Here is a 15,522-nt window from a genome sequence, read left to right on the forward strand (position 1 = left end):
CCTCACTGCTTCCTTTGTTCTGTTGTTGCTCCTCAAAGTTTTTGTCACCGCTGCTTGTGGTTTCCCCGTGTTACAGTTAGCGCTCTAATCTTCACGCACCCCCACCGACTGACATGGGAAGTAAACAAACCAACAATTCAAAGCTTCATGGATTTGTCTGTGATTCCTTTTGGTCGTGTTTCATTCTGTGTACCTTTGTCTTTAATGTCTAAACGCACAGAAAAGGATTAACGGGCTGCGACTACATCCGTGTCACGACCGAGCTTCAACCAAAGGTGCAGTTTGTACCGTGACTGAGCAGAGGAAAAAAGAAAACGCTTAACTGTCTCGTCTCAAGGAAAATGTGGATTTAAAAATACACATCCTGCAGCTCTGTCTAAACCTTGAGACCACCCAGCCAATGTTGCTCCAGCCCAGGCCCAGGACCTGGAACACCAACACACCCCCCACATGTTGCTGACTCTCCAGAACGAACCAGGCCGGCCGATCCTCAACATCTGGCGTCTTTGACGTCAAGCCGCTCGCCCCGAGAATGACGGAGGTATTTTTGGAAATAGCTTAGGATGATGGAAGTGAAGACAAGATGTTCACAAATCACTTACTCATGTACTTAACTACAAGGTTCAGGTACTTATGCTTGAATGTTTCCAATTTCTGCGACAAACCTACTTCATGTCAAAGAAGAATCGCTGAGCATGGAACCCCTCATTGATCCCTCAGATGTTTCTTTGCACATTTATCAGATAAAACATGAATACATATGTTGCTATGACTTTAACTAAATTAGTGCCAGTCGTTTAACCGAGTCGAGATTCTTCATTGTCATGGTTCTGCTGCGGATAACAACACAAGGAAATTGCTACCACTGAGACTGAAATTTAAAGATATAAAAAGGAAAAATATACATAGCTTTAGAGAAAGTGTGCAAGTTGAACATAAATAATAAGCAGCAGCAAACGAATACTTTGGTTTTTCACATTGGTGGATTTCGGTGGAGTTTATAAAGTACTTTCCTCGATGCTGTTTTTTTGCAGGGATCGGTCTACGTCGTCACAAAAATGGTAAAATCTTTGATTTAGTACAAACCAGTCACCGTTTTGGGGTTGGGGTTAGGGTTAGAAACTATCAATTCACCCTCTAAACTCACCGCAAAGTAGAAACCAGATTGTCTCACAGTCACATTCCTGCAGCCGTCAATCACGTATTGTGTCAAATCGTTCTCTCAGATAAGATGTTTTGCGAAAACAAGTCGTGAAAAAATACATCCAGATTTGCTATCGACGTGCAGGTGAGAGACATGCTGACACTGAGGAGGGAAGAGTATTTTTAGGAAATAAATAAAAATATATATGTATTAATGTGACATAATTTAGTCTGCATGCTTTCAATGTGTCTGAATATGAGAGACAATATTACATTTAGCTATTTTATACTGTTTAATGTCTGTAATATACATATTTCCAGTATCTTTTCCTTTGTTGTTTGGTGTAATTAAAGCAGAATGAACATGTGATATGAAAGAAACCATGTTGAACCATCTGTTTTAAATGACTTTTCTGAATTTTCTTTTCTGCTCATATCCACAAAGGTTGGAACACAGGCCTTCCCTTCACACAGCAAATAACAGGCTACAATTAAATTTGTCATTCTTCTGACACGGCTAATTGTTCGCTCGGTCGGTGGCTTACCTGTGTGTAGGTGTGCATAAGAAAAATGGGTCCGCCGGGCCCACGGCGAAATGCTGCATGCTCCAATAAAACGCCCCTAACTCAAAGTGACACCTTAAATAGTCTCATTTCCTTTCAGCTCCGTCTATGCATGAAGCCCCTGAGATATTGTTTATGAGACCTTCCAAAAATATGGATCAACCACATGCACACGAGTTTCACCCCGAGCCCAGATCTCCTTTTTTCCCCTTTTCCTTTCAGAGCTGCACCATTTGCAGTGTTGCCGCTGTCACGAGTGTTTTAAATGTCAACCGGTGTCACGGCTCAGTCTGCGTGTCAGGTGAGGTAAAGTATGAGCAGTAAGAGCAGAGCTACCTGCCACATCTCGAGTCCCTTTTCCATACACATCCCTCCACAGCCAAGCCCGAAATAATCTGATTAATCTTTGCTTCGCGTCTCCGGAGATTCATTGTGTTGAAATACCTTTTATTTTAGCGCTGGTGGGTGTGACTAATGTGCTCGAGTGCAGCAGCAGTGTGTCTGTGAGCGAATGCTGCTTCACATAAAGGTTTGTGGAATGACTTTCAAAACACGGAAGGATTTAACACTGGACGGGCTCGTCGGACACCGGCAGGGGTTCTGTTAACAACCGTGATGGAACGTCAGTCAAACTACGAGAAAGACACAAAACTACAACAGACACAACAACCAAAAAGGGATGCAAAATGGCAAGAAAGGGATGTAAAACAACCACAACGAGTTTCCAAATGAACAAAGAGTTGCAAATAGACTACGAGGAGACACAAAGCTGGTACAAAGGACGCAAAATGAAAAGAAAGGGATGTAAAACTAGCACAAGGGATGCAAAAAGACTACAAGGAGACGCAGAACTACTAAAAAGGATGCCAAATGGAAAGACAGGGATGAAAACAACCACTAAGAGACACAAAAAGACTACAAGGGGGCATGAAAAAAACCATAGCAGATGCAAAATGGCGAGGAAGAGATGTAAAACTGACATAACGGGCAAAAAATGTCTGGAAGGGGAAGATGAGATGATACGAGCACAGAAGCACAAAATGACAACCAAAGGATGCACAATGAGAAGACAGAATATGATCAACAGCATGCATATTGACTACAAAGAGAAAAGCAAAACTACCACAAGGATGAGTAATAACTTCAGAGTTATGAAAAATAACTAGAGACGCAAACAGACGACAGAACAGAACCACAGTGACGTAGAGCGACTGTGAAGAGTTTCAAAAGGACCACAAAGAGACGCAGCGAGACCACACTCATAGATCTTTGAACACATGTAGAAGAGCGGAGACAGTTTCATTAATCCCAGACAGACAACACACTCCAATGCATGCTGGGAAAAAAAGAGGAAGTGTTTCTGTGTGTGCGGAGCTGCGAGCAGGCCTCCAGCTCTCACCTTGGCGGCTCGCTCTGCTCACTTTTTAATGCCGCTCCTGGGAAGCCTCCTCCCCTCCCTCCCTCCCTCACCCCCCCTCCCTCCTTTGGTCCAGGTCATTAGGAACTTACAGAAGTCGGTCCCTTGTTCTCCTTGCACTCTCTCTTCATTCCCTTACCCAGAGGCATCGGGGGAAATGAAGGCACTCCACTGACGGTGTGCCAGGTGAGGTGAACAATGGGGGAAATGAAGAAACTGGAAAGGTTGGATGCGATTCATCACGAGGCTCCTCTCATTTTTTTGTGCCTGGCACAGCTGCTTGAAATGGCACCCCTCGCCTGCAGACTTTGGGGAAGGGCGCTTTATGAAGATGCATGAGTCGGAAAACAGACTATTAAAGTTAGTGAGAGTTCATTAACCTTGTAGAAGTAGGCTCCGGCTCCCATAAAGCGCCATATTTCAGGATTTTGCCCCATCATTTTTTATCATAAGTGCTCTTGGTGGCCTGATAGTTCATTTCACACGTGACGAGCATTAAATGAGACAAAGACAATAGGAGTCGGGAGCTGTGCACACGTTGGGAGCTAATGACTGATTTTTGTGGCCTGTTATCAGGGAGGAATTAAACTCGGCACAGTTCGTCTGGTTTTCGGCACGAAAAAACTCCCAAAGTGTGTTTTTCAACCTTTTTCACGCACTCGAACTTAGCGACGCCACAAGCTGAGTGTAAATTAGAAAACACAGAAGGTAATCGCTATCAGGCGCGTTGTTGCCAGCCTAACACGCCTAATCACGGACAACGCAGCGGGGTCCTGCACTGAGCTTTTTTTACGGCGCTATTGCTCCACGAGGAAGGCGTTGCGGAGCAAAATGGAGGCAATGAGCGAACCAAGATGGCAGCTCTGACTCGGAGACAGAGTGATTATAGCTTCTCAACCATCTGGGTGAGTCATCTGCCGCCCGCCCGCCGCCGCTGTATACCAGGTTCTCATAACCATCATCATTACCATTTACACCGCTGGATGCTTCCCCCTATGGGCCGACTCCACTTTAGGCTTTTTTTCACCGTCACTGCTGAGAAGGAAATAAAATAAAAAAACATGCTTGGATGCCACGAAAACAAACATGGACGCTTGCAGACGACAGAGTCTGGAGATACTTCTGTGCGAGTTCGGTTTCTGATGAGAGTTTACAGAGGCTCGATTTTCATCGAGCCGTTTGTGTGGATATTAGCTCTGTGCCGTCTGTGGCACTTTGGGGACGTCTCTGCCAAATCATGGGAAGAAAACAAAGACTAACTCTGAGCATGTACGAGCAAAAAGTCAGTAGAAGCGACTCACTACGAGGCTTTGTTAGCTAAATGTTGGAGGAAAAATAGTCAAGAGCGTGTGATTTCTGGCGCTCCCATGTAATTTATCGGCGAAGGGCATCCTCTCACCTGGCGCCACATCAGCATGAACTACGAGGAGAGGCAAACGACGGTCAACACGCCGGAGAGGCCGGGTGTTAATCGCCCGATTCCGCCGCCGTGCAGCTTCCTGAGGAAACTCCCACTGTGGCGCTGAGCAGCCGGCAGCTGCGTCCGTCTGCGGGGAGACACGGAGGCTGGTCGTCCGGAGCCGAGCTCCGACAGCAGGCCGATGAATACAGACGACACACTGCGGAGTCGTCGTGATGGCTGCATGTTTGTGTCTAGGAGTGTATTGTCTATTCTTATGTCTATTAAAGTCGAAAACGCCCCGTATTCTTGTATAGAACGAAACACAAGCTAAGTTAATAGATAAAGCTGTTGAAACCATCAAGATTTCAATAATCTCACCTGCTCTTCTTCATCAACGAACTTCGCCCCGATGTTCAGATGTTTCGTTTTCTGGTTGAATTAAAAGTCGGGAGTTCATTGTTGGCCTTGGAAACAGCAACTGGCAAAAGAAAATTGTGACAAGGTGAGATGAATATCAAAAAATGTACAAAATAATACGGAATAAGTCGATACCAGGAAGTGACACTGCACAGAAAAAGACGTGCAAGTGAAAACAGATGTCTGCAAAGTGCAGTCATCTAAATGAATAACCAATAAAAAGAACAAAATTCTTCTTTGCCACATTAAATCTGCTTTGAATCAATGTTGTAAGACATCAGGGGATCTACCGCATAAGAACTGTAATAAAGTGCCAGTATAATTAAATTTGAAAATTGAGTGTCTGTATGAATGTGATGCGATGATTATTGTCATTTTTATGGTTATTATTTCTGTGTTATTAGACAAAAAGTGTTGTAATTTGCTGAATGTGATTGATATTCAGTAAAAATGTCTCTCAATGGTCCACAGCAGTTTTTCAGGAAATAAAAGTCTTCTCAGCTCCGACTTTACTCTCACTTCCTGTTCATTTGTGGATCTCTCTCTCTCTCGTCATCCCGAGTGTGAGAGGAACTCACCAGCGACTCCGTAAGCCCACAAGAAAATAAGTAATTTTCCGAGCCGCGCCGAGCAAACAACATCAGGACTGTTTACAATACGCCGACGTCCACTCGTATTCCCTCAAATCATTTAAAAGTTCCTCGTTGTTAATTGACAGCTCGCACACGAGAGGCGGCGGTGTTTGTTCTGGTCCTCGGTGAAACGCCTCGGTGGCGTTCCGTGACTCAGCTCTCGCCGCTTACCTCGCCAGAAGCTGGATGCCAGCTCGTTATAAACATCCCTTGCACTCATTTGCGTGAAATCGGAAGATGAGAGGAATTAGTTCCTGTCTCTTTTACCCCCCGAACCCCCCTCGTCCTCCTCTTCATCTTCCTGTAGCACTGCAGATGCGGTGGGTCCTTTGAGGGCCCATCTGTCGTGGTGTCGTGGCTTTGGCCCAGCCGGCGTCTGACTGGGGGCCAGATGATTAGGCTGCCGTCCAAGGCAATCCACCCAGGTAAGCCACGGCTCCAGCGCCCTGACCAGCCCCTACCAAGGAGAGGCGGGGGGGGGAAAGCATCAGGCAAAGCCCCAAGTCCAGCTGAAACCAGAGGAGGTTTAACCCGGATATGAACAAGTCGATGACGGGAAACCCTTTAAACGTGCGATGTATCTCTCAGGTTAAAAAAAACGAGATGAAACTCTTCAGCTAAATAAACAATTGCATTTTTTTTTTTAAAGGTTTTGCACCATTTTATTAATTTCCTTCCAGCTGTGACCAACAGAAATATTAGTAGGCAAAAACCCATTATTCATCATCAAAGGTACTAAATAGCCAAGCGACAGCCTGGTTAGAATAACAAGCGGCAGCGTCCCCGTCGTGTTCAGAGGAGAAGATTCTCTTCGGACTGTTGCTTTGTCTTTTAAGAATCTGGAATCTTGACTTGAGAGAAACGTGTTGAAAAAATAACACTTTCAGATTTTAATTTTTGTGGCAGGAATGATTTGAATTCTCACCATAACCTGCATGAGTTTCTCAAAAATGTGTCCATCCATCCACCGGGAAATTCTTACATTTCAAATGTTTATCCTCTATACCTGCTCATATTCATATGTGTTATTCATATGGTCCAATATCAACAATCAGAAATGACCTGTACACGCCAGATTTGGATATGACATCCTAATTCTCTTATGTGCAGTTTTTCCAAAGATGGACATGATGACAAAACAGATAAAGAAAAACCTTTTTCTGCTTCCCCATCAGAAGATTTTAACAAAGATATGTCCAAAGTTGTTTTTTGGTTTCCTCACAAGTGTCCTCTTGAGTGACTAATGACAGCAGTCATGAACAAAGGCAGAAGGATCAGGAAGTTGGGAACAGGGTGACAAAACAACCAGACTTTACAAACACTTGTGAAAGTTACTGCATATAAATTCATACCCTCACAGTGTTAGGGGGTTACTGGAAGTTCTGTTTGGATAATTTAAAGCTAGATGTTTAAATTCTCATTTCGTCTTAATATTTCAACCACCGACGAGGTTTAAAACATTCGACTTATCATTACCTACAACAAAGATTGTGGTTATGTATGAAAAGAGGGCAATCGTTAGTAGGTGTGAGGACTTGGTGTAGCTCCACATCGGTATGCTTATAAAACCCTAACCCTGATGTTTCATGAATTCATACTTGTATCGTGAGGTCTACCTGCTCTCACGGCAGCTGCGACACATCGTCCCTCTGCCGCGCACTCTGCCCTCACATCTCCACGGGGAGACGATCAAATACATTCCACCCCGGGAGCCTGATCCTCGTTGACGGGCTCCTCTCCACGCGGAGCGGCAGCTCCAGTTCGAAGGTTCCTTTCGGATCACCGGGCTCCGAGTCGTGCAGCGAGGTCGGGCCCCCGCGGAGAATCCTCATTTCAGGTGATACCGTGTACTCGATTCCCGCCCCGTCATTCGGCGAGCAGCGGGACGGGTCAGGGTGAGGAGCACTTGTTTTACAGCTCAGCTCGCTCTTTAGTGCAGCAGACAAGAGGCCGGCGATTCATTTCACGATCCCCTGACTTGGCTTGTGAGTGAAACCATGAAATGCCCGATATCCACATGGAGCGATTAGTTTCACTCACCTGATTTAGAAACACCTCGTGTTTGCCAGAGGAGTCCCAGGGTGATTTTATTTTTAGTGCTGACTCATCTGAGCCCCCTCACAGTTTATAATGCATCAGGCTGCTTTGTAAAGGATAAGAGGAGCACGACAAAGCTTGAATACTTTTAAGAGGCAAAAGCAGGAAGTCTGGTGAAATTGGACAAACAACGTAAACAGTAATTTGATTTATTTGAGAGATATTTTATCAACCTTTGTAGCTGAAATATTCCTTTTTTTCATAACAAAGGACCTTGGGCTTGGGCCCAGTCCCAACTGTTACTCCTGCATATTGCACTTGGCTCAGGCTTTGGCGTTAACGACAGTCTCTCATCCTCACTTGTTGATCAACTGTCACAGATCCAACCCCACCTTCTGAACGCACAGACAGTTTTTTATATTTTATGAAGAGAGAGAGCGTGCGTCGGTTTATTTAAACTCCATGGAAGGATAGTTTCTTGACTCCCACATCCAACCGAATCATAAAATCAATAACGTTTTATCTTGCAGCTTTTTTGGAAGGTGGTACACCCAAGAAAGAAAAAAACACAGAACTGTGATCGTCTCCTGCAGTACGTTATCGATTGGGTAGGGATGTAGGGATGATATCTCATTGATCCAGTAATCTTCCAGTTCCGCTACACAACTCGACCGGCCATATAAATGTGTCTCAAACACAACTCTACATCTTTGCCTCATTTAGTATTCACAGATCTATATGAACTCAGCACCTTGACTCATCAAACCTCTTTGTGTTTTATAATCGATTATTCGGTTCAGGCAGTTTTTATTACAAAAAAAAGTCAAGAAAAATTTGATTTCATCTTCTTAAATGTGAATATGTTCTGGTATCTTTGCCCCTCTGTGACAGTACACTGAATATCTTTGGTGCGTGGACGAAACAAAATCTTGAGGGTTTGGAAAACACGATTGACATTTTGTCCATTTTATGGATCAAACAACTAATCGATTAATCGAGAAAATAATCAATAGATTTACTGATGATTTAAATGAACGTTAGTTGCAGCCCTAGAGCGAACTGAAGGTTTGGACAGACTTTACTTTATACGCAGCAGGTTCTTTTTCATTTTTCTTACTCACTTCTTCTAATGCTTCCTGACTCCTCTTCTTTTCCTACTGAAGGCGAAACTGCAAAAAACATTATTTTTTTCCTCTCAATTTTAAAATTGGTTTGCTTCCATATGTTTTCTTTCAGACTAGTGGAGAGAGAAAACATCCAGACACACATTCCGATGTTATTTTGCTTCACTTTGTCTGTCTGTGATTTCAATAACAATACAATTCTTTCGAGGCCGATTCCTCAAAACTATTTTTTTTTCTCATTCACTGAGCCATGAATCTCCTCTTACATGCACCAAACTATCCACTTTTAATCCTTTCTATGCCATGAAGCCTGATTTATATAATATTACATTCCGAAAAAAATAAGGCTGCTCACACTTTATTCAACACGTCTCTAGACGAGAGTAAAACCGCAAACCTGCTCGTAGATCACTAGATGTCACTGTGGTGACAAAGCCACTCGACTCAAAAACGTAGAAATCGCAAGACGGCAAACATGAATGTTTACCTTCCCACTGGCACCAGTTGTTTACAAAGAAGCAGATTTTGAAAGAAGCTGTATAAATTCATATATGTTAATACCCTGAAACTTGGTGCAGCCACGGATTATGCGCGAATCAGAGATTGCCACCTCAGTCATCTCTCCTTAGCTCCAACACATATTCACCGTCAGATAAATTCACGGGTAAACATCTTGGTTTACAGTGATCTCTGGAGCATTTTATCCCGTCTTATCTGAATGCGGAGGGGGCGGCATATTTTCCCCGGCTCTTGTCGGCGGCGGCTGTGCGCGCAGAAAAGTGCGATCGTTTCCATTATTCCCCCCTGAAAGCAGCGTCTCTTCGCGGTGACCCGATTTGGCACCACCCCTGTCGAATAGGGCCCTGAACACAAAGGTGGTGATGCTCGAGCTGCCGAGGCTCTCTCTTTTGTTAAGCTGGTGGGAGCTTGATTCCGAGGAAGGAAGGAGGGAATTTCACAGGAGGCGAAGCCCTGTTTTCATTCGCGCTTATTGCAAAGCATAAGCTGCGAACAGAGCCAGAGGGGATTGAGGGGGTCAGGCAGTCTGATCAATACACAGATTTCCACACTAAACATGTTGAATATGTATGGGCGGGTTTACCCAATGCAGCACTGATTCCCCTCTTTATTTCCTCCTTCAAGGACGCGTCTGGTGCTGAGCCCTGGCGTCGGTCCCACACTGTTCGTAAATGACTTGATTTGGAAAAGAGATATTCGAGCTGCGGTAAGAAAAAAGCTGAGGTATGAACCCCCACATCACCGCCACATTCTTCACAGCTGGAGCATCTCAGAGCTGCTTTCAGACCAGCACTGATCCACAGGTTTACTGAAATTCTTCCGTAGGGGTTGTATGTTGAACGCAAATATCCGGGAGTGTTGCTCCAGACATTTTCTGGAACTTCTGGAGCTCACAAACCAACGGGTGTGACGTCACGGTGGTCGAATTTGACCAAAAGTTAGTTCAAAAAGTTGATTCAGAGCTGGAAGATTTTCAAGCGGGGAACCTCGCTGACCCCAGCGCCGCCCTCTGATGATGATGATGATGATGACGCCTTCTTAATTACAGAGGTTCCACTTGCGAGACATCTCAAGAATCCTGAGCAGGAATGGTTCGAGCACCGAGAGATAATTTGGTGCACAAGAGCAACAGGAGGTTCTGCTGCTAGAGCCTCACTTTGTTGCCTTGGTATAACTGAGCTAAGCTAAGCGAATATGAGATAAGTTTAGGTGGCGACTGCATTGTTAATTTATTGATGAAATAACTAGATGCAAATGTCAGTTATTGCCGTTGAACAATAAAACAACAAACTAAATGTATCACTGCATCACAGCCTTGTCCATTGACTTTCAAGATTTCCCACAATGCAACTATATAAACGTAGATGATTAAATGGTATAAACTTGTACAGCAAAAGCTCTGAGTGGTGACAAAGGAAATTATTCCTGTGATGGAGAAATGTTTTGTGTTTTGCAACAAAGAATGTGTTTTAAAAAATTAATATATTCAAGAATGAATATTCTCCATACTCAGCATGAAGAATACTGGGAAAGGCTTTCAAAAATCCATGTCGTGCACGCTCGTGTAATTATGAATTCTGAGTGAAAACTCCTCCTTGGGCTGTCTGATCCCCTGAGATGACGTCGCTCTCTTGGCATTTAAAAAACAATCAACCTGTTGGAAACTTTCAAAATATCACTGGATTTAAAAAAAGGAAAAAGCTCCTGGAGCTCTGGCGGTGCTGCGTGCAGCGCAGCCCTTCATTCTGGAAGTCTTTTGTCATTTTCATATCCTTCCGACTGCGCCTCGGGCTCTTTAATAATTGAATTAATTATATTGACATTGTTGAGTGTCCTCCTCTAATTGTAATAGGATCGCTGGGACGATAAGAGCGTCTGTCAGCCTCTGAGTCAGAGCTGCTCACCTAGAACCCATCTGCTCTCGCTCCGGCACGAATGAATGGCTGAAGACGAGTCGAGCAGTGTCACGCGAAATTGAATTATGTGGAAGAAAAAGAGATTCCCGCTGCGTACTTGGGTTTTGCAGTATGAGCATCAGTTTGGTATGAACTCACCCTGACCCATGAGTCTATAAACAACAATATCCTACTTATTATTCCTCTATCCATCCCTTTCAGAAAGCACCATCTGCTGTATCACCCCACAGATAATCTGCCTCTGCAAATGACTTACCAACTGCTTTTGCCAGATTCATGAAATACGGAATGACCCGTGTCCAAAAAAAGAATATGGACGTATAATACTGCACATTGTCACTGAACCTCGGTGTTGTTGCAGCTCTAACCTTCACATCCTTTACTTGCTGCACATTTTCATCCACGGGTCTATTTTTCTTTTAGTATTCTGTTTTATTTTCGTTTCTAAAACTTAAAATAATATAAGAAGGAATCTGTTCTGTCCATATTCGAATATAAATAAATTTGACCATTCCACGATGCAGAGGCAGCGAAGACTGAGAAGTCAGGGGATCATGGATACATTCCACTATGTCTTATGTTGCACAAAATCTGTACGGAATTTTAGAGCGAAGGAAGCAGTAGTTTAATAGTTTCTCACTTTTACTCGGAAATCTTGTATTATTTTTTTATCTCTGAGAAGCCGGGCTTTTTGGGCAAAAGTGCCGAAACACAAAATGTTTAGGAAGTTTGATCACCTGTCAGCAATCACCAGGTTAGAGGTTTTGTCAGCAGGGGGCAGCCCAAAGGAATCCGATTAATTCTACTTCTCGTAACTTCAGTTAAGCATGACGGACTTATCTTCGCTCCTTTACATAAACTTCTGAACTTTGATAATCACACCAGTTGGTAGGTGTGTTCCATCTTGCACTTCCACCAACACATGGTCATGATTAATAACCAGTAGATACAGTCTATGTTCATGTTTCTGATCAGTTTTGTTTTAATTAGTTATTTGATTCTATAACAACGTGCTGAGACACCATGATTGACAGCGCAGACTGACTCGCGATTGGTCGCATGTGTGGGCGGTACCTCGATACCTCCACTGCCCAGTAGCTCCGGGATATGTCAGCCTCATGTTTGTACGACTGCAGAAAGTGGAGACGAGCACACCGAGATTCATTTGTCTGAAAAACAGAAACTCATCCGGAGGTCAACGCCTCTGACGTCCAGCCACGGGGCAGCTGCTTGTTTGTGGGAGACAAAGTGTCAAGAGTGCATCGTGTCCAAGGAGATACATCAGACACCCGCTTTAATGGCCTGTAATTAGAGAGCTGATTAGTGGAACTAATGACCCAATAAATGATCCCCGTCGCATATCTCAGTGTCTTTGGAACACGAGTGGAGCGGGAGATAGGGGACAAGCGGCGTAGCTGGACGGCGGCGGCGAGGACAGTTCCCGCTCTCGTTAACCACTCGATGATGGAGGATGATGAGGTGTTTGGGAGAATTCGGGGTGACGGCTTGCTCTTAATCTTATATTTTACGCATGAGGAAGCTCTCATGACAAACAACGTCGCAGGCGACAAACACAATGTCTTTGGATTTAAAACCCTCTCAAATTCCCTCCTCCTCGTCGAGTGACGCCACAACGAGAGCCTCGTCTCTCTGTGTGTTCGGCTGCGATTGCCGCAGGCCACCGGGTAATAGGTGGCTAGGGGCACATGAGACGGGGCAATAACAGCGGTGATTATCTTCTCTACCTCCTTGAAGTAATAGATGAAAGCCTCACCGTCATGTAATAGGCTACTTAGGTCTGTCAAGGCGGGAGAAATTTTCTGCCCCGTCCTTATTTGCCAGGCGCCTTTTTTCCTGTATTTTGTGGTTAAATACACTTTGTCTGAACGCCCCTGATGAATAGCACTGGGCCATTTTCTTTCCCCTCTCTCTGCCCGTGATGAAAAAAGATCCACGCAGTCGATGGGCTTTTAGCTCCCTCCGGGGCTAAATCCCCGCAATCAAGAGTCATTTAAGATATGACACATCCAGGCGCTAAAGAGCAGTCTGGCCGGGCAGGAATAATCACACTGTTATCCATACTTTGACATCATTAATGAGGCGGAAGAAAGGGACAAACCCCGAGGTGAGGAGGGGGAGGCAGACTGAGGCAGATGAATGGGCTTGTTTTTTCAGGGGGTATCATATAGCGGATGTTTTATATCACTGGCTCAGCAGGAGACGTCGTCGAGCTGTTCTGGAGAATCCGATGCTAGCCGTTATAGCAGGGAACATGACACCTTTTTTTGGTATCTCGGCAGCATTGATCTGCGAGAGCGCGTTTTCTTGTTAAAAAGCTCACCTCTAATGGCGGCTGACGCCTCGTCGTTGGCTTTTAATTTGCATCAAGCAACACGCACTTGTATGGTAATCCCGCGGCACCTGACATATCTTTGCATAATTCTGCACAAAATCCTTATCTTGCTCTCTTTCACGAGACGTGGGGAAATGTCCTTTAATGTTCTTACATGGGGAAGACAAGCCCACAACGCGTCAGAATCAACTTTGCAGAGCGGATGAAACTATCTAAATGCAAATAAACAGCAGAATCGCGTGTCACAATCGATTCTGAGTTTATCGTGGCCACGGCTGCTGCGGGGCACATTGCTTTACAGCAGACATCCGCCTTTGCTTGATCACATCCTGTTCTTCCATCAATGTGCCACCCCCCCCCCCCCCCCGAGCTCGGACAGACATAATTTGTTATGCCTTCATCGTCTCAGACATCAGACGTCTGAAGACAAGGCAAAGTTTAAACCGGGGGAATATAGTCCAGAGCAGGCGTTTCCGTCTCGTCTTAAACACATTTACTCTGACGGATCCTCAATAACTGCTCTTGATTTTATCCGACTCTTTGACACTTGAGTTCTTTCAGGAGACAAGGGTGGGTGTTTTTGGGCTGTATTTCCAAGCTGCTCTGATAAATCTAAATATTGCCACAAGCAGAAATTCACTTTTGCATTTATTGCCAGAATTAAAATAGTAATTAATTATATTATTTGCAACTGGAAAAAAGGGAAAATAATTTCTGTTTCGAGATACGAGTCATTGCGGGTCTCCATATTCTTCATTATGACTGTGTGCAGTTAATCACAAATAATAAAAGGACATTAAATCCATGTATACATCCACTTAAGAATCATATTAAAACAGGCTCCAGAATTTACCTGAGAATCATCATGTTTCTATGTTTTCTTCAGAATCAGAATAATCCAGTGACAGTCGTGCATCCATGGTTAGACTGAAAACAGGGATCGCTAATGATGCTAATTTGCCCGAAATGCAAACAAATATAAGATAATAACAACAACATTATATATAATATGTCCATTAACATGGGGTTGGACCCTGAGTGGTAGCGATTGTCGACAGATATTCACCTCTGCTAAAGTCATTGCGCCTTTCTGACGTATGATGGGGGAGGGGTCTGACTGAGAGCTAACCTACACCCGCTACCATGCACTGATTGGACGGTACCAGCTGTCAATCATGCTGTATCCACGCTCCAATGTATACGTTGCTTAATCTTCTATTTTGCTGGAAAATGTTTACTGACGTTATAAATCAAGTGAGAAGTCATTTTCTCATAGACTTCTAGAAAAACAACCAGTAGAGTCACCCTCTGCTGGTCAGTACAGAGAAGACAGGCCACAGGCTTCATTTTGCGGACCCGGTGACTATGGTAAGGAAGAAACCATAACATTCTGAAGCGGATCCGGATAAAGGGATTGTACTGGGAATTCTTTTATTTACCAAGGCGAGTCAGCCTTGGTGGATGTATGCGCTTGTTTTAAGGATCTATGTTAGAAAAACTTTTTGCAGAAACAGTTTCATATATCTGAAGCTTTTCTCATGTCTTTCTCACAGGATTTGTTCAGACTCTGATTTGGGAGCTGATCTGAAGACAGTGTTTTCCAGTGTTCCAATAGCTGCACAGAACTCAGCTGGTGCTCGTGTGATAAACAATATTTCTGTGTTTGTATATATATATATATAAATATATATATATATATATATTTATTTGTTCGGAGCATCTGTGAAGAGCAAAAAAAAAAAAAAGTTTATAAAGGGCAAACAATCTGAAATGGTGGAGAAACTAATGTAACTGGCAGCGTGTTGTGTCTGTGCCTCGCGCATTTGTGACCGCGGGAGCTCATCAGCAAAAAAAAGTGAAAGCATTAATTACCTGAATAAAGGCAGCTGGCATGGCTCTCCTGTAAAATTACCCTCTTTCAACCTACGTGCGAGAGAAAAGATTTCAAAGCTTATTGGGGAGGGAAGCAATTTTTATATAACCTACAAAAACCATTATT

The 15,522-nt window shown here is 43.9% G+C and overlaps 1 protein-coding gene across 3 annotated transcripts in view; it reads right to left on the bottom strand.

The window, feature by feature from the left end:
• Positions 1–15,522, bottom strand: part of drosha (drosha ribonuclease III) — a 184,386-nt gene that overhangs the window by 110,710 nt on the left and 58,154 nt on the right. For all 3 annotated transcript variants that reach the window (XM_035618640.2, XM_047329704.1, XM_047329705.1), the window contains exon 5: positions 4,904–5,003. The gene's annotated coding sequence lies outside the window, so the exon portion shown is untranslated. The remainder of the gene's footprint in view (positions 1–4,903; positions 5,004–15,522) is intronic.

The sequence above is a fragment of the Scophthalmus maximus genome, chromosome 21, assembly GCF_022379125.1.
Source record: "Scophthalmus maximus strain ysfricsl-2021 chromosome 21, ASM2237912v1, whole genome shotgun sequence".
NCBI classification, from domain to species: Eukaryota; Metazoa; Chordata; class Actinopteri; order Pleuronectiformes; family Scophthalmidae; genus Scophthalmus; species Scophthalmus maximus.